Consider the following 19,008-nt stretch of genomic DNA (forward strand, 5'->3'; position numbering starts at 1 on the left):
TGTGTTTCTTTTTGTTGCGTCATCTTGTGTCAGCTCTCTGTGTGTGCGATGCCATTCCTGGGCAGGCTGCACTTTCTTTCATGCTGGGCGGCTCTCCTTATGGGGCACACTTCTTGCGCGTGGAGCTCCCCTACACGGGGGACACCCCTGCGTGGCACGGCACTCCTTGTGCGCATCAGCACTGCGCATGGGCCAGCTCCATATGGGTCAAGGAGGCCCAGGGTTTGAACCACGGACCTCCCATGTGGTGGACAGACGCCCTAACTACTGGGCCAAGTCTGCTTCCCCGAGGAAGCACCTCTTATGGTGCCTTGAATTGGACTTTTTTTTTTAAGATTTATTTATTTTTATTTTTCTCCCCTTCCCTGCCCACCAAACCCCCAAGTTGTCAGCTCTCTGTGTCCATTCGCTGTGTGTTCTTCTGTGTCCGCTTGTATTCTTGTCAGCAGCACCAGGAATCTGTGTCTCTTTATTGCGTCTTCTTGCTGTGTCAGATCTCCATGTGTGTGGCGCCACTCCTGGGCAGGCTGCACTTTTTTTGCCCTGGGTGGCTCTTCTTACGGGGCACACTCCTTGTGCATGGGGCTCCCCTACGCAGGGGACACCCCTGCATGGCATGGCACTCCTTGTGCCCATCAGCACTGTGCATAGGCCAGATCATCGCATGGGTCAGGAGGCCCTGGGTTTGAACCTTGGACCTCCCATGTTTTAGGCAGACACTCTATCCATTGAGGCAAACTCACTTCCCAAATTGAACTTTTTGCAGCTTTGGAGCTATAATCCTTTCCCCCAAATAAACCCCTTTATAAAAGCCAACACATTTTCTGGTACTTTGCATTGACAGCCCTTTGGCAGACTGAAACAGGATGCAATGCTCTATAAATGTCTATTAGGTCTTGTTCATTTACCATATTATTCAAGCTCTTCATTTCTTTATTTATCCTCTGTCCAGATGTAATATCCAATGCTGAGATTGTGTGCTAAAGTCTCCAACTATTATTGTAAAGATATTTCTCCCTCTTTGCCACTGTGTCCTTCCTATACATTGAGGCATCCAGGTTAGGTACATGAATATTTAATGTAGTCCTTCCTTCTTGGCAAATTGCCCCTTTTATTAATATATAATGACCTTCTTCATCTCTTATAACAGTTTTGCATTTAAAACCTATTTTGGGTAAGCAAATGTGGCTCAAGTGATAGGGTTTCCACCTACCATAAGGGAGGACCTGGGTTCAATCCCTGAATAAATAAATCTTTTTTAAAAAATAAATAAGTCTTAAAAATGAAGTAAAATGAAATCTATTTTGTCTGATATTAGTAACACTACTCCAGATCTTTTTTGGTTGCTATTCACATGGAATGTTGTCTACAACCTTTCACTTTCAACCTGATGGTGTCCTTACATCTGGTCAGTTTCTTATAGACAACATATAGATGGCTTATATTTTTTATCCATTCTGTCAGTCTATGTCCTTTGAATGGAGAATTCAGTACATTAGCCTTATTACTGTAAAGGCATTACTTACTTGGTCCCATTTTATCCTTTGGCTTTCTATTGTCATATCTTACTATTGTCTGTCTTTTTACCCTTTAAGTTACCCTTCCTAATAATCTTGATTTCCACACTCTTTTCCAAGAGTCTTGCCCTTGTTTTTAACTTTCAGGCTGTAGCGCTGTCTTTAGTATCTCTTATAAATCTGGTTTTTTGGAAACATACTCTCTCATTTATTGTCTGTGAAGGACAGTTTTGTCAGATAAAGAATTCTTGGCTAGTTTTTCTCTTTCAGTACCTTAAATAGATCATACCACTTTCTTCCTACCTCTGTAGTTTCTGATGAGAAATCAGCATTTAGTCTTATTGAGGTTCCCTTGTATGTGATGCATTGATTTTCTTTTGCTGCTTTCAGAATCCTCTCTTTATCACTGATATTTGTCTTTCTTAATAGTAGGTGTCTCATAGTAGATCTATTCAGATTTATTCTGTTTGGGGTGTGTTGTTCTTCTTGGATATTGATGTCTTTCAAAATATTGAGACATTTTAAATCATTATTTCCCCAAATATTCTTTCCATTCCTTTTCTGTTCTCTTCTCCTTCTGGGACACCAGTCATGCATATATTTGTGTGTTTTGAGTTGTTTTCAATTCCCTGAGACCCTGTTCCATTTTTTCCATTATTTTCTCCTGTCTTTTCCACTTCAGATGTTCTGTCCTCAATTTCACTAATTCTGTCTTTTATCAATTCAAATCTGTTGTTATTTGCTTCTAATGTATTTTAAATCTCATCCATTGTGACTTTCATTCCCATAAGCTCTGTTACTTTTCTTTGCAAATGTTCAAATGTTCCTTTATGCTCACCCAGTGTCTTCTTTATATCCTTTATTTTTTTAGTCATGTTTTCTTTCAATTCCTTGAATTGATTTAGAAGATTTGTGTGCTTATCATTGATCCTGTATTTCTTCAGGATATTTGATTTGTTCCTTTGGCTGGGCCATCTCTTCCTGTTTCCTGGTATGGCTTCTGATTTTTTTTGCTGATGTCTAGGCATTTGAATATGTTGGTGAATTCATTCTGTCAGCTTCTCTCTCTTGTATAGTTTTTTAAAATTATTTATAGCTCTTCTTTGATTTTTGGTTCAACTTATTCTAAATCTTTAAAATTGTCCAGTTTAAGTGATCAAAATAGGGCCAGGGACCCACTAATGAGGCACAGACCCACTCTAAGGGAAGAGAAGAGAGACTCCTCCTAAAAGTAGTTTTTGTCCTTGCAGTTTCCCAGGATGGCCAGCAGATGGCGTGCATCAATGACTCTTTCCACAAAGGTGTCTCTTTCAGCCTCCAATTGCCTATAATTCAGGCCTGGCCAGAGCCAAGATTCAAAGTGGGCTTTGCTGGCCAAACTCACTAAGAGAAACCACTCTCTGCCCTCCGCCACACCATCCCTCTTTTTGAGGAGGAAGACATCTGTTACCCTCTTAGTTGGCTGCTGGGAACCAGGAGTTTTATCAGGCTGTTCAACTTGAGGGTGGGGCATGGGTGCCATTCCTGGCCATAGGGGTTAGTAACTCACAGTTTTCGTTTTAGCTTCTTCGCCTCTCTGTCCCTTGACCTCCTGGAGAATGTATAGCACTCTCCTGGTCTGCAGCCCCTCAGACAGCTTTTGCCCTTCCTCCATTGTTTTTGTGAGAGAGTTGAGCCCTGCCTACCTACTCAATACCATCTTCCCAGAAATCCCTTCCACCACTTTCTGTGTCACATTTTAATTAAGGTATATACATTGCTGTTTTGTTTTTTTTTAAGACATAATGCTACTGCATTATGCTAGACTACAGTATAGCATAAATATAGCTTTTATATGCACTGAGAAACAAAATATTTTGTGTAGCTCACTTTACTGCAGTATTCACTTTATTGTGGGACCCAACCCGGTATCTCTCCAGATGATGCATAAATTTATATATTCAGTTCAGGCCTCTCCTTTGGGTCCCAACTTTCTATCTGCATACTCAATATTTCCACTTATGTCTCAAAAGTGTTTCAAAGTTGATATTTCTCAAACCAAATTCAGGATCTTCCCAACAAATTGGTCCTCCTCCCATGTTCTCACCCCAGTATATGACCCCATCATCCATTTGAATGTACAGACAAAAACTTGGTTGTCATCCTTGGCACTTACTTTTCCCTCAGTTCCCTTATCCTCTCTGTCACCTGGTTTAAACACCTTTGAATTTAGTTCACTTCTCTCCATTCCCACTGCCACCTCCCTAGGCCAAGTCCCCACCATTTCTCACTAGGGCTGTGGCAATTTGGAGCTATATACCCCAGAGAAACATGTTCTTAGACCTGATCCATTCCTATGGGTGTGAACTCTTGTAATTGGGATTTCGATGGGGTTACTTCTCTTAAAGTGTGGCCCAGCTGGTTTGGGATGGGTCTTAATCCTATTACTAAAGGCCTCATAAAGAAGGTAACAGAGAACAAGGAGCCAGGGGAGCAACCAGAAACTGGAAGTCAGTGGAACCAAGAAACCAGATGTGACTGCCATGTGCATTGCCATGTGACAGAAAAACCAAGGACCAAGGATTGCCAACAGCCAGGGCCCCAAAATCACAGTCTTCTGGGGGAAAGCATTGCCTTGGTGACACCTTGATTTTGGACTTCTCCAAGCCTCAAAACCATGAGCCAATAAATTCCCATTGGTTAAGCTAACCCATTGTATGGTACTTGCTTTAGCAGCCAGGAAAACTAAATTTGGGATTAAGACAAAAGTCTTTTTACTCCTATCTCCAAAGTCATAATGTAATTTTCAAAACACAGATCTGATCTTCACACACACATATACACACAGAGAATGTTCCCTGCTTCTCTAGAACACAAGGAAGACTTCTTTAAGTGGCCCATAGGTTCTGTAAGGTCTAGCCTCAACCCAGCTTCCAGGTTTACTTATGCCACTTTCCCATGGACACTCCATGCTCTGATCACTGGTCTTCTATCAGGTCTATGACCTTTCTTTGTCCCTCCCAGCAAAGGGCCTCTGCCAGGAAAGAGTCTCATCATCCTCCTTGAAATGTTCTCCCTCACCTCTGTCTCTAATTGATGCCCCAGAAAATCCTTCCCTGGACACCTCACTTAGTTATAGATACCCTTCTTTAGATTCTCATGGTTAACTCTATGTACTTCTCCTCTTTAGCACTATTCAAAGCTGTAATTTCACATTTATTTGTCTGATTACTTGATTTATGTCTGTGTCCCACATTAGACTGATAGCTTCATAAGGACAGGGATTTTGTTCTAGTTCACAATTTTAACCCAGTTCTCAGTAGTACAATGCCAGATGCTTAACAGATGCTCAAAGATATTTTTTTAAAGTATAGAAGATGGGGAAGCAGATGTGGCTCAACTGATAGGGTCTCTGCCTCCCACATGAAAAAGAAGAAGAGAAAGCAGCCTGCTTAGTGAACCAGTGCCCACACGGTAAGCCAAGTGCCCAGTGAGTGCCCATGTGGTGAGCCAGTGCCCATGCAGTGAGCCAGTACTTGTGCAAGTGAGTCATGCAGCAAGATAATGATGCAACAAAAGAGAGACGAAGGGGAGAGTCACAGTGAAGCCCAGCAGAGACCAGGAACTGAGGTGGCACAATTGACAGGGAACCTTTCTCTACATCAGAGATCCTCAGAATCTAATTCCTCTGAATCCTAGAGGAGAAAGATGAGAAAAGAAGACAAAAAAGAGAGGTGGATACAGAACATCACACAGCAAATGAACATAGACAGTAAAAAACAGCAGGAAGGGGGGAAAGAAATTTAAAATCTTTTTTTAAAAAAGTACAGAAGATGGATGGGAGAAAGTATGGGAAAAAGAAAAAAGTCTGTGAAATAAACATGTTGAGAAATTTATATTTTAGGTTTTTATGGGTCAAACAAATTAGTGTCAAATTTTATCTTGAACAGTTACCATGAAAAAGAGGTCCTAGACTCTTTGAGTTAATAATTTCTGTGATTTCATAGACCAGCTTGACTGGTTTCCTAATAGTTATGCTTCTCGGATTTCACAACACTTTACTCTTGGATGTGTGTCTTTCCTTCTCTCAGAAGCTATCTTCTTTAGAGTTTGAACACACTCATCATTTCTCTCTCCTTTCCCGAACTGTGTTGAGGGTTCCCAGAATTCTCTCAGGTACTATGATTAGAAGGGCTCACAGAAACCAAAAAAATTGTTATATTCATGGTTATGGCTTATTGCTACTAAAGGATACAGATTAAAAGCAAAAAAAAAAAAAAAAAAGGCACATAGAGCAGGGTCCAGGAGAAACCAGGTATGAGCTTCCAGTTTTCCTCCACTGAAAGTGAAGTCACATAGACAGCACTTCATTCTCCCAGCACTGATGTGTGACAATACATATGAAGTGTTGCCATCCAGGAAAGTTCACCCAAACCTTGGCATCCAGTGTTTACATTGGCAGGTCGGTCACTAGGCATGCAGCACCCACACGACTGACCTTAGCTACTCAGCCTCAAGCCCCCTACAGGTCAAACTGAAACAGTGTGGCCCAAAGCCCCAAATAAACAAAAACAGGCATTCACCATAAATATACTGGTAGTGTAAGCTCCTTGGCATGGCCCATGGTCTCAGGTGTACAAAGACACTCTTCTCAGGCAGGATTTCCTAAGGATTCAGAGATTGTCTTCCAGGAGCTGGTCAAGGACCAGTTCTGAAAACCTTTGGAATGTGTAGGGTTTGGACAACCTAGGCCTGCTGAGTTAACCCTTTACTGTATACCCACCATCACCCCCACAATTCCTTTGGTGTTCTGCTGTTTTTTTACCTGTCCTTAGAGATCTCACTGCCTAAATGTCTGCTCTCTTTTAGTTCCCACCCTCTTCCCATCCTTCATCAACTCAATAGCATTCTTATTTCTACTACTCTGTGGTGATGTGAAGCTATGTACCCCCGAAAAATATGTCCTTAGATGTAATCCATTCCTGTGAGTGTGAACTCATTGCAAGGAAGACCTTCTGATGAGGTTACTGCAGTTAAGGTGTGGCCCAACTGAACTGGGATGGGTCTTAATCCTATTATTGGAGTCCTTTATAAATAGAATGAAATTCAGACACAGGAGGAACAGCCAGAAGCTGGAAGTCAATGGAATGCAGAAGAGAAAGGAGAAGCCAGGAGAGGCTGCCATGGGCATTGCCATGTAACAGAAAAACCAAGGACTAAGGATTGCCAGCGGCCAGCCCCAGGATGCCACCATCTTCTAGGAGAAAGCATTGTCTTGATGACGCCTTGATTTTGGACATCTCTTAGCCTCAAAACAGTGACAAATAAACAGGAGTTGTTTAAGCCAACCCACTGCATGGTATTTGTTTTAGCAGCCAGGAGACTAAACCAGACTCCAATCATTTTCATTCTATAAATAGCATCTAGAACCTGATCTCAGGGAGGTAAGATCTAGGCAGTGGTGTGCTGGTACATGTTTAACAACCAATGGGTTAAGTGTACACACCTGTAAAAGGCAAGGAAAAGAAATGAAAGACATATAGAGTGGAAAGGAAGAAATAAAACTGTCCTTATTTGCAGATGACGTGATTATCTACATAGAAAATTCCAAGGAATATACCAAAAACAAAATAAAACACACATACAAAAGCTTACAACTAGTAGGGAATTTCGCAAGGCTGCAGGATAAAAGATTAACACATGAAAATCAATTGCATTTCTATATACTAACGATAAACATGAAAAAAACTGAAATTAAAAGCACAAAACCAAAGATTAAAAATTTTTTTAAAAAAGCACAATACCATTTATAACTGCTCCAAAGAAAATGAAATACTTAAGCATAAACTTAAGCAAGCATGTATAGGATCTGTATGCTGAACCTTACAAAATGATGATGAAAGAAATCAAAGAAGATCAAAATAAATTGAGAAACATTATGTATTCATGGATTGGAAGACTCAACATAGTAATGATCTATAGCTTTAATGCAGTTCCTGTCAAATTCCCAGAAAGGAATTTTAATAGACATAGATGAAATTATTCTAAAATTTACATGGAAGGGCACAAACCTGAGAGGAGATAAAACAATCTTGAAAAGAAGAATTAATTTGGAGGAGTCATTCTGACCAATATTAAGGCCTACTACAGTGATCAAGACAGTGGTATCAGTGAAGGGATAGACCCATAAATCAGTGGTACAGAAACCAGAACCCAGAAATAGTCCTACACAAATATGCCCAGCTGATTTTTGAGAAAACTCAACGTTAGAAAAAAAATTGGTGTATAGGCAAAAGACCTACACAGACATTTCAGTGAAGAAGGTATAGAGATGGCAAAAAAAGTTTTAACTCATAACTTGTCAAAAAAAAAAATGAGGTTCATACACACACACACATATACACAAGCCCATGAAAAGATGTTCAACTGCATTGGTGGTCAGGAAAATGCAAATTAAAAACAAAATGAGGTATCACTACATGTCTCTCAGAATCAATAAAATAAAAAAGTCATGACAACACCAAATTGCCGATAAGGAAAAACTGAATCACTCATACATTGCTGCTGGGAATGTAAAAGGATGCAGCCATTCTGGGAAAAACAGTGTGTCGGGTTTTTATAAAACAAAACATGCAATTACCATATGACCAAGCAATTGAACTCTTGGGCACTTATCCCAGGGAAACAGAAATTTTATGTTCACACAAAAACCTGTCCACCTATCGTCATAGCTTCTGTATTTATGATAGCCCAAATCTGGAAATTACCCAGACGTCCTTCACCGAATGAATCGTTAAACAAACTGTGTTACATCTTTTCCATGGATGACTAATCAGCAATAAAAAGCAACAAACTATTGGTACACAAAATAACTGGAATGGACCTCTGGAGAATTTTGCTGTGTGTAAAAAAACCATCCCAAAAGGTTGCATACTGTATGATTCCATTTATTTAGCTTTCTTGAAATTACAAAATTATAGAAATAACAGAGTAGTGGCAGTAAGAGGGGAGGTGTGGGAAGGAAGTAGGTGTGGTCAAAACAGGCCAGCAGGAGGGAGCCTTGCGGGAATGGGACTGCTCAGAATCTTGACCGTGGTGGTGGATAAATGAATCTACACAGATGAGAAAAGTGCATGAAATGAAATGCACACACGCACACACACACAAATGAGCACAACTAAAATATTGGTAGACATCAATGCCAATATCCTTCTCAAGATACTGTACTATTTTAAGCTGTTATCATATGTATGTAAAAATAGAAAAACAAAAATTATCTTTTTAAAAAAACTTTTTAATCTAGTCTTTATACTACAGGGAATGAGAAGTCTTCACTGGGCTAGGCATGGGGTGGGAATGGGGGACAAGAGTAGGATAAAAAGAAGACTTGCTTTTCTTTATTTGTCTGCTCCTGGTGTCCATTCCCTGTGCGTTCTTCTGTGTCTGCTTGTCTTCTCTTTAGGTGGCACCAGGAACCGGTCCTGGGACCTTCCAGAGTGGAAGAGAAGAGCTCAACCTCTTGCACCACCTCGGCTCCCTGGTCTGCTGTGTCTCTTTTCTCTCCTCTGTGTCTCTTTTTGTTGTGTCATCTTGCTGTGCCAGCCCTCTGCTCAGGCCAGCTCTCTGCATGGGCCAGCTTGCCTTCCCCAGGAAGATGGCAGATGGGAGCCCAATAGCTTTAGCCACATCTGCTTTCCTCGTTATTCCCTTCTGCAGCTCTTGAATTTTGTCCAAGAACTTTTTTTTAAGGATCACAGAGGTCAGAGGAGGAAAGAAAAATTATGTCAACTGATTGCGCCTGAGCAATCCTTTTCTAAATGTCTCTTTCATTCAGTGGGAATCTTAAACTGGGCACAGCTCCTTCCCCTGTGTTTATGTTGTTACTTCAACTAAAATGCCATCTTCTTGAGTACATGTGATGTGTACATGTTGTATCTTGTATCTTCTCTGCTCCCCCAGAGCCAGGGCTTTCCAGGGCAGAGCACAGGACTCTGGGATTGGTGTTCTCCGTGGGCCAGAGGGCAGGAGATCCTTCGTTTCTCAGGCTGGGGAGATCCAGGCCCACTCAGAGCATTGTCCTTAGTTCTGCCTCACAGGGCAGACAGGGCCTTCAAACAACTAGAAAGGCTTACCAACATCACCTGCGAATCTGAGATGGGTTAGAGTTAGCCCTTCAGACTCATTTTCCTTTTTTAATGTGCATTGATTTTATTAGGGTGGATGCCTATGTAAAGAAATAGGAGGAAACTGGGAAGGCTGGCAGTCATCAGACCACGTGAGTGGTGCAAGTCTGGCCCCAAGTGGAAGAGAGAGGGAAGGAAGCATCCCTGATTGCTGAGAAGTCTCGGGAAGGTTCAGCCCTCAGGGAGCCCTTGAGTCACAGTTGGCCAGTGGAGCCCTGGGTCTCCCAAGAGCAGGCCTGCCTTTGTGGCCCTGCTGGCTCAGTCACTGGCAGGGAGCAGCCTTGGGGATGGAGTTGAGGCAGCGACCCAGCCTCCAGTCAGGTGCCTTCCCTGGAGCAGGACTTCTGAAGGCCCTGCTCTGGCCCAGCCAGCCGTCTCCCCCTTGTCTCCCCTCCCTCCCTCACCACTTCAATGAAATGTCTCTTTCCATGTTCACCAAGTCAGCTTGTCTCAGTCGCCAACACATTTCAGCCGTGACTGTACTAGGCGGCAGGTGGCTCTGGTGACCAAACTCCCTCCTGAAAGCCACCTCTTTGTCTCTCCTCTTTTTCCCCTCCCCGTTCTGTAAAGATGACCTCACCCCCTCCCACTGCTCTATGGATGATGACACCCCCCAAACGTCTCTCTCCAGCCCAGGTCTGTGAGCCTCCGGGCTTAGATCTGGGGTCCCAGACATCTCCACTCATGAACCCCTCACATTCTGCACGTCCATAACTAGCCTTTTAATCTTCTGGCCCATTAGATTCTGGGTGGACTTAATACTTGGAATTCAGTCCCTCAAGTACGTTCTCATCCTGGGCTCGTGCTGGGGGAATGAGGGAGATAGGAGGTGTTCCCCAAAGATGGCCACCTGCATGACAGTCCAGTGGGCTGTCACACACAGGGATGATTCTAGATTTCTGTCTTTCCCAGGTGGCCTGTAACTTACAATTTAGCATTGATCGATGTTATAAACTTTGATTTATGGAAAGGGGATGGAGAGGGGAAGTACCGTATGCTATTTATGTTGTTCTGCTGTGCCAGGCACACAGTGAACCCCTAATGAGTACTATGACTGATACACGCTATCTCAAACCGTCCTCTGCTTGTTCAAGTGTCTCCCAAACTGTCCCAGGGCAGAAACCAAGCAGTCCCCTTCCCTTTGGACCCCCAAGGCGGCCAGAAGCACTGCAGTTCCGGATGTGGCCAGTAGGCGGCTCTGTGGCTGCACCCAGCACCCAACCCCACCCCCTTGGGCAGAATAACTCAGAGGGCAGTCAATAATGGGTTTATAAAGGAAAAAGGAGAAGTCGGGTTCCAAGAAGGTTGTGTAAACATCCTGTGGGGAAGAAACAGGTAGGTATGATCCCGCCGCCCTGCCCTTACCTGTTTTCATTTCCTCACCTTAATTCCAGGTCAGTAAATAAAACCAGGAAGGTATTTCTGGGCAGAGTCCCTTCAGCAGAATGCCTGGCAGTAGCCAAGGGAATTCCCCTTGGAGCGCCCCAGAAGCAACCCCTGGTTTGGAGGAAGAGATTGAAGCTCAAAATTCTGACCAACCTGTTTGAAAAAGCTAGGCATTTCCTATACATGTTTTTTTCTTCTTCTTCTTTATTTTTTTTTTTATTAAATGTTACATTAAAAAAATGTATGAGGTCCCCCAAAACCCCCCAACCCCCTCACCCCACTCCTCCCACATCAACAGCCTCTTTCATCATCCTGGCACATTCACTGCATTTGCTGAATACATTTGGGAGCACTGCTGCACCACATGGATAGCGATTTACATTGGAGTTTACACTCTCCCCCAGTCCACCCAGTGGGCCATGGCAGGACATATGTTTTTAATGAGGCTTCCAATTCAGGAAGAACATGGGGGTTGGGGTGCTCTCTGTCTTGCTTCTGTACCCCTGTTGTAAAACACACTTGATGTCCTTCCAGCCTCCATCCGGGCCTCTTCCTTCCTCACAGAGCCCCCCATGCCTCAAAGACGCAAGGCGAGGCGCCCCCAGCCGCGCGCTCTAGGCTCTGATTGGCCTCCTCAGGCGGGCGTCCGATGGTCTCCTTTGTGATTGGCTGGCGGCAGGCACGTGGCTTCGTGCGGTTGGAATGGGAGGCTCGGGCCGCGGCCTGTGAGGACGGTTTTCCTTGCCCCTGAGAAGCAGCCGCCTCTGGACACGTTTCTGCCTGGGTGCTGCAGTCGTCCTAGGAGCCCAGGGGAGGCGGGCTGAGGGCGGAGAGACTGCGCTTCAGGCTGGAGCTCTGAGCCACGGGCTGGAACCCACATGAAGCCAGCCCACCTCGCGACTTCTGGTTGTCTGGGAGGATACATCGCCCCGGTTTAATCCAGCTTGAATGTGGGATTGGGGATTTGAGAACAGCCTACTATGGAAACCTGTTCTCTCCACTGAATGGAAGGTGTCCCCACAGACTGGTATTTTGTGTCCCTTAAAGGTTGAGAACACAGGGCCCAGATCCGGGCCTCAGGCCTCATCTCGCCTCTCCTGTTGCCTGCTTTGTCCACCTCTGCTCAATTCCTCCCTGTCTCGCAAAGGTTCCTTGAGCTGAGGAGGGGGAAGAGGGAAAACCCTCTACAGTCAGGGAGCTCTCTTCCCCTCCCTAGCTCCCTGGCCGCCCCTTCCCCATAAGCCTCCCTGGGCGGGATGGACGCGTGTTTCCTGCTGGCCTGGGGGCAAGGAACAGCACCCCGCGGCTGAGCGGGACCTCGCACAGGCCCCTGAGTGCCGGGGCCTGGCCCCGGGAGGGTGCAGGGCACATGCGTTGACTGCTCCGCGCCTCCCCTTAGCTTCCCTGCACCCTGGAAACAGCCAACTCTGCCCTGGCCCCCACTCCTCTCACAGGAGGACCCGGCTCCTTAAACTCGGACCATAATTCAGGGACGAAATTCCCATAAATCCTTTTTCAGAATTATAACGTTACTAAAATGGCGACACAAAATAAGCACCAACAAAATGATGGCTGTTTCCCAAATGGATTGATATAGCAGGAAGTGCCAAAATTAATTTACTCAGAATGTATTCATTGCGTTCCTGTTACAATGAATAATCGATAATTCTCAGTCTTGGGAGAAAAAACGATGCTCCTCCTGGGACTGCCTTACCCGTCCTCTAATGCAAAGGCGCTCATCAAGGCCTGAGAGGGGAAGAGTGAGATCAGGGGCCAGGAGTCGCCGCACTTTGCTCCTGTTGCTGCAGCCTCGCTTTCAGGGGCAGGCTCCTTCCTGCATCACCCTCTCCAGGGAGAGCCGCTCTTGGACTTGTCAAGTTCTCCCCATCATTCAAAGCTCAACTCCCCAGCCACTAACCTCCCAGAAATTTTCCCTTCCACTCTGATTACTGCCCCCTTTCTCTCACCTCACCCCCTGCTGCAGGCTTCCTTTGCTGCCAAAGTGGAATCATTTAGTCCCCAAATCCTGGGATTCTTCTAGAACCCCCTAGAAGATAAAATAAAGGAAGAGATCGATCGTGCTTTCAATTTTTAGAAAATTACCCTGAGAACTTCCCCGTTGCTACTCAAGGACGACCCAGCGGAACTGGTGCCTACTGCCTTTACTAGTCTGTTCAGAAACTGAAAGTGAGCATTTGGTATCTCTTTAAGGCATTTTGACAGAGTAATTTTATATCTGTTGAACCTTATAATGAAAAATTGGGGCTTCTATTTTGCGTGTTTTTGTGGATTTTTAAAATTTTCATTTTTCCAGTAGTTAATATTTATTGTGTTTTATACAATGGATTGGAAAGTTAAAAAAAGGAAAAAACTTGACCCTGCCTCAGCTGCCTGACCTAACCCAGTGCTAGGCACATGGCTGACCTTCAAAGAATATTTAACTAACCCTTCAGGAAGGATGTGGCCAGAGGCCTGGAATGGCTAGTCACAGAGGGGAATTGGACCCTTTTTATTTAGAAAGAATAGTGGGATGGTGTTCCTCCACCCCCAACAAGCAGCCTCGTGCTTCTGTGCTTGTTTTCCGAAAGAAGAGGACAAGCCTTATGACCCTGGCAGGTCCCAGAGAAAGAGGCTGGATCCTGCCTAGGACACCCTGGGGAAGCTGCAAAATGTTAGATAGATTGTTGGGATCTGTTGCCTATTCATTGTGTGGTCCCAACAAGCAGTGCCTCCAGGAGGGGCAGGGCGCAGGAGAGGGGGACACGGTATGCCTGGGTGGGAGGGCCTGCAGGAAAGCTGAAGGATTCCCTGGTCCTGGGGCAGGGACGGAATGGCAGCGAGAGCCTTCATCGCGGGGCCTGGAGAGGCTGGAGAGACGATGAGAGCCAGGCAGGGCTAGTGGCTGAAGTCCAGACGAGACAATGGACAGACAGATTACATGCAGGACCTCATCTCCCACATCTTGACACTGTTTAAGCTCTTCTCCAACTTCAGTGCAGCTCCTGGGGCAGAAAGGGAAACCCTCAATTGGCTGGGATTGTTTCTAGTCCTTTAGAAATAAAAATTAAATGTAGAGATGAAAGAGAGGTCTGACTTGAACATTGAGGGCAAGGAGCTCTGTTATAAACATTTGCACCAAGACGTGATGCTGAGGGTTGGGCAGTGAGAAGAGCAGTTTTGCTTGAGTCCCTATGGCCAGTGAGGAAAGGCTGGCTGAGTTCTGAAGGGCACACCTCCGCCCAGAATGGCTCCCCAGCGCTGGGGGGTTACAGGGGGCCAGATTTTCCAGCTGCCTCCCCTGGGAGAGACTGGATTCCGTGCAAGGACAAGGAAGCATCTGTACCTGCATGCCTTGCTGCCTGGATTCAGGGTTTCATGGGGGGTTTCTGTTTTTTATTTATATCCCCTGATACTGGTTTTCTGTGGCCACTGTAACAAACCACAAACTGCCTCTCTTAAAACAACAGACATTTATCATTCACGGTTCTGGAGGCCAGAAGACTTAAAGAGTCATGTACTTTCCAGAAGCACCAGGAGAGGACCCTTCCTTGCCTCTTCCAGCTGCTGGGGGCAGCCAGCTTACTTGGCTTGTGACCGTGTCATGCTCATCTCTGCCTCCAGCGTCACCTTGCCTTCTTCTCTGTGTGTCTGATCTTCCTCTCCCTCCGTAATCCAGGAGAATTGCCTCATCTCAAAATTCTTAATCACATCTGTGAATATTTTACCATCTACGCTAACGTTCACCGGTTCCAGGAATTAGACCCTGATATCTCCAGGGGCCACCATTCAGCCCTCCACATATATTAAATCATTTTATTTTATTATCATCTCTTGGAGGCACTGATTCTGGAGCTCAGCCTTGAAGACATTAGCCAGAATGACTCTGTGTATGTGGACAAGCCAAAGGTTGGTGAGAGCCAGGAGCATCGGCCTGTGGGGATGGAAGAATGAGTTATTTTTTAGCTGTCCTAAAACCTTGGGCTAATGTAAGCCTTAAATAGGTTAGCTGCACTACACTCCTCCCTTACCATCATAAAACCCACTTACAATATGAAACTTAACAGTGACAGAATTTAAAAACAAATACTGGGAAGCAGATGTGGTTCAAGCAATTGAGCTCCTGCCTACTACATGGGAGGTCTCAGGTTTGGTTTCCAGTGCCTCCTAAAGAAGACCACGAGCTGGTACGGTGAGCTGGTGCAAAAAGATGATGCAACAAGAGACGAGGAAAATATAATGAGAGACACAAATCCTCTAATATCCAGTTCTTGCCCCCCACTCTTCCCCAATTCCCTCAGGACAGTGGGTTGATGGAGGAGGGTCTGGTTTTAGTGATTATATAATTCTTTCCTTCTGAGCCCAGTGCAGTTCAACAGAACTGATGGAGACACAGTGATGACAAGGGTGACTCTGTCCTGAGGGCTCGCAATCCCAGAGGTAAGAAAAGACAAGAGATAAATATCTCCAGCCACACCTCAGGAGTCGTGAGGGTTGGCAGAAGAGGGTAGAGTGCAGAGGAACCTGCAGAGTGGGAAGGGGGTAGGAGAAAAATGGGGAGAAGAAGGGAGGAGAAGCGGGCAGTGGCGGAGGCAGAAGGAATGCCAAATGCTCAGGATGGCTTCATTGCCCTCCGGGACCTTTGAGCTTCTCATTCTATCTCTCATTCCCTCATTTTCTTTATTTATTTTACCTGTTTATTTTAGGGTTTTAAAATTTTCATTTTTTTTATTTTTTAGGAGGTGCTGGGGATTGAACCCAGGGCCTCATACATGGGAAGCAAGTACTCAACCCCTAAGCTATATTCATGCCCCTCATGTAGTCTTTCTTTTTCTTTTTTTTTTTTAGGTACCAGGGGACTGGATAGTGAAGCTGGAACCTCGCATGTGGGAAGCTGATGCTCAACCACTGAGCCACACTGACTCCCCTGGGTTGGTTTTTCCATTTGTTTTGCTTGTTTGTTTTTGCGTTTTTGGAAGGCACCAGGAACCAAACCCAAGACCATCCATGTGAGAAGCAAAAGCTCAACCACTTCAGCCATATCTGCTCCTCTCTTCCTTTGTTAAACCAAAGTTAAATATGCGTATTGTTTACGGTCAATTATTTCTTCCAGGCTTATACTAACAAATACTGTACTCCTTGGCTCCCCGTCCTCACCATTCCTCCCACTATCTCCTAGAGGCAGACACTCCAAGTAGCGTCACCAGATTTAGCAAATAAAAATACAGGACTCCAGTTAGATCCGAATTGCAGATAAAGAATGAATTTATTTTTCCTTTTTTTTTTCGGAATAAGTATGTCCCATGCACTATTTGGGAAACAGTTTACTAAAAAATTATATTTTTATCTATCTGAAAATTCTAATTCAACTGGGCATTCTTATTTTATCTGTAAACCCTATTTCCAAGCCATTTCTTCTCCAGAGGAGGCATCTAGAGCCCAAAGAGTTTAAACTATGTTTATTCCCTGTATTAGTTAGCCAAAGGGTCACTGATGCAAGATACCAGAAATCTGTTGGCTTTTAAAAAGGGTATTTATTTGGGGTAAACACTTACATTTACAAGGCCCTAAAGAGGTCAACTCAAGGTACTATAAAAGATTCTTCCTCACCCAAAGTCTGTTGCCTCCTGTTGAAACAAGATGCCAGGCAACATCTGTGAGGGTTCAGCCTTCCTCCTCCCTTTTAAGACTCCATGGGCCCAGCTTCTTCTGATCTCAGCTGTAGGCTGGCACAGGGCTCTTCTCTCTTCCCAGGGCTCATTTCTTTCCAGGCTCAGCTGCTCTGTTATGTTCACAAGGTTTGCTTTAAACTATTAGGAGAATGACTCATCTCTCTTCCCGGGGCTTCTGCCATGTCTATGGAGCTGTCTGTCTTCCTCTGCCTTCTTCTTCTCTGTGCATCTATTTCTGTGTTCTTAACTGAGTGTCCCTTTATATAGCCCACCAAGGGGGCAGGGACTCAACCCTGCATGCCCTAATGATGTGGTTGAATCAGGGCCCTAATCTTGATTAATAGAGTAAAAGTGAGACCTCTGAATTTAATGTAATCAAAGGGTATCACATCCAGAAAAACAGACCAATCTACAAACATAATCAATATCTCTTTTCGGAATTCACACATAATATCAAACTGCCACACTCCCCAATGTCAGTTCTGTTCATTAGTTGAGAAGGCACTGATGACTACAAGGAATTTTAGCCCTGGTCTCCTTGGAAGGGTCAGGAAGTCTTCATTTTTATTTTTTTAAAAGATTTATTTTATTTATTTCTCTCTCTCCCACCCCTGTTGTCTGCTGTGTCATCTTGCTTCGTCAGTTCTTCATGTGTGTGGTGCCACTCCTGGGTGGGCTGTGCTTTTTTCACATAGGGCGGCTCTCCTTGCGGGGCACACTCCTTGCATGTGGGGCTCCCCTATGTGGGGGACACCCCTGTGTGGCACAGCACTCCTTGCATGCAGCAGCACTGGACGTGGGCCAGCTCACCACATGAGTCAGGAGGCCCTGGGTATCAAGCCCTGGACTCTCCATATGGTAGGCAGACGCCCTATCAGTTGAGCCACGTCCGCTTCCAGGAGGTCTTCATGGAAGTGAAGTTTGAGCTGAAACTTGAAACATGATTTGGAGTGAACTATGCTCGGGGGCAGGAAAGGAGCAGAACACTGTTACAGTCAAGGCAAGAAGGAATGTTCTGTTAAGGACCTAAGGAAGCCGTTGTCCCAGGAACCCAAAGAAAAACCTGGAAAAGATGGAGGTGCGACCAGAACAATGGGAGGAGGGCAGACCAAGAGGTGCCTTTGCACTTGATTCTGAGAGCACTGGGGAGCCATTGAAGGGTTAGAAAGGAGGGTTTCAAGGTTTACATGATCAAATTTGAATGCTTGCATACAGTGGAAAAGCAAATTGGGAAAGAAATAAGAGTAAATGTAGATGGGACTGTATAAATAGTGAGACCTCATGTGAAATATGTATATGGGTAATATTGCATATAGAAGAATGTTTTTCTTTGAAACTGAACAAATATATGTTAGTGTTATAAGATGTTAGTATCAGACAAAAAACCACATTATGCTAAGTGGAAGAAATTAGACACAGAGTACTACATATTGTATGATTTCATTCACATAAAATGTAAATATAAATCAATTTATAAAGATAGAATTAGATAAGTACTTATGAAGGACTGGGGAAGGATAGAGGGATTGAGAGGTGACTGCTGAGGGGTGTGGAGTTTTTCTTTTTGGAGTAATGAAATAGTTCTAAATTTTTTGTGTGGTGATGAATGCACAACACTGTGATTATACAAAAAGCCATTGGTTGTACACTTTGGGTAGATCTTATGGTATGTGAATGTATCTCAATAAAACTGCTTTTAAAAAGAGTAAATGTAGAGCAAGCAGTTAGAAGGCTTCTGTCCCACTCAAGCAATGGCTCTCTGCCATTCACCGAGTGCTTGGCGTATTTCAGCCCCGCTCTCAGCACTTTGCATTAACCTACACAATCCCCATATAACCCTACGAAATAAGTAGGACCATCGGCATTTTACAGACGCACGAGCTAAGGCACAGAGAGGCTACGAACCTGCCAAAGGTTGCACAGCTGGTGACCAGGGGAGTTCAAAATATCATGGACATGAGAGCTGTTTAATGACAGCACTCAGCAAAGTGACCCATTGTGCATGGCAATCCATGCCCTTCAGCTTCTCTTAATCGCTCAAAACCATACTCGTGCCAGGCCAGGGCACATGAGCGTGTACCTCCTCCTCCATTTTAGGGACTTGGAGCCCCACCCCCCCCACACACACAAAATTCCAACTTGGCTGCTCCTGGTGGGGGAGGAGGTAGGAGGATGCAGGCAAACTCAGGCTTACCCAGAGGAGCAGCATGCTAACATCTCTCAGCTTGTTCTGAGGGTCTGTGTTTCTTGGGCAGAGGGAGCTGAGAACCTCCC

At 44.7% G+C, this 19,008-nt stretch overlaps 1 long non-coding RNA gene across 1 annotated transcript; it reads left to right on the plus strand.

Annotated features, from left to right (window-relative positions):
* The first annotated feature begins 15,428 nt into the window (after positions 1 to 15,428).
* Positions 15,429 to 16,306, plus strand: LOC131278555 (uncharacterized). Its single transcript, XR_009185923.2, has 2 exons — positions 15,429 to 15,502; positions 15,911 to 16,306. It is a non-coding gene; the product is annotated as an uncharacterized lncRNA (long non-coding RNA).
* The last annotated feature ends 2,702 nt before the right edge of the window (positions 16,307 to 19,008 follow it).

Source organism: Dasypus novemcinctus, chromosome 5 (genome assembly GCF_030445035.2).
Source record: "Dasypus novemcinctus isolate mDasNov1 chromosome 5, mDasNov1.1.hap2, whole genome shotgun sequence".
NCBI classification, from domain to species: Eukaryota; Metazoa; Chordata; class Mammalia; order Cingulata; family Dasypodidae; genus Dasypus; species Dasypus novemcinctus.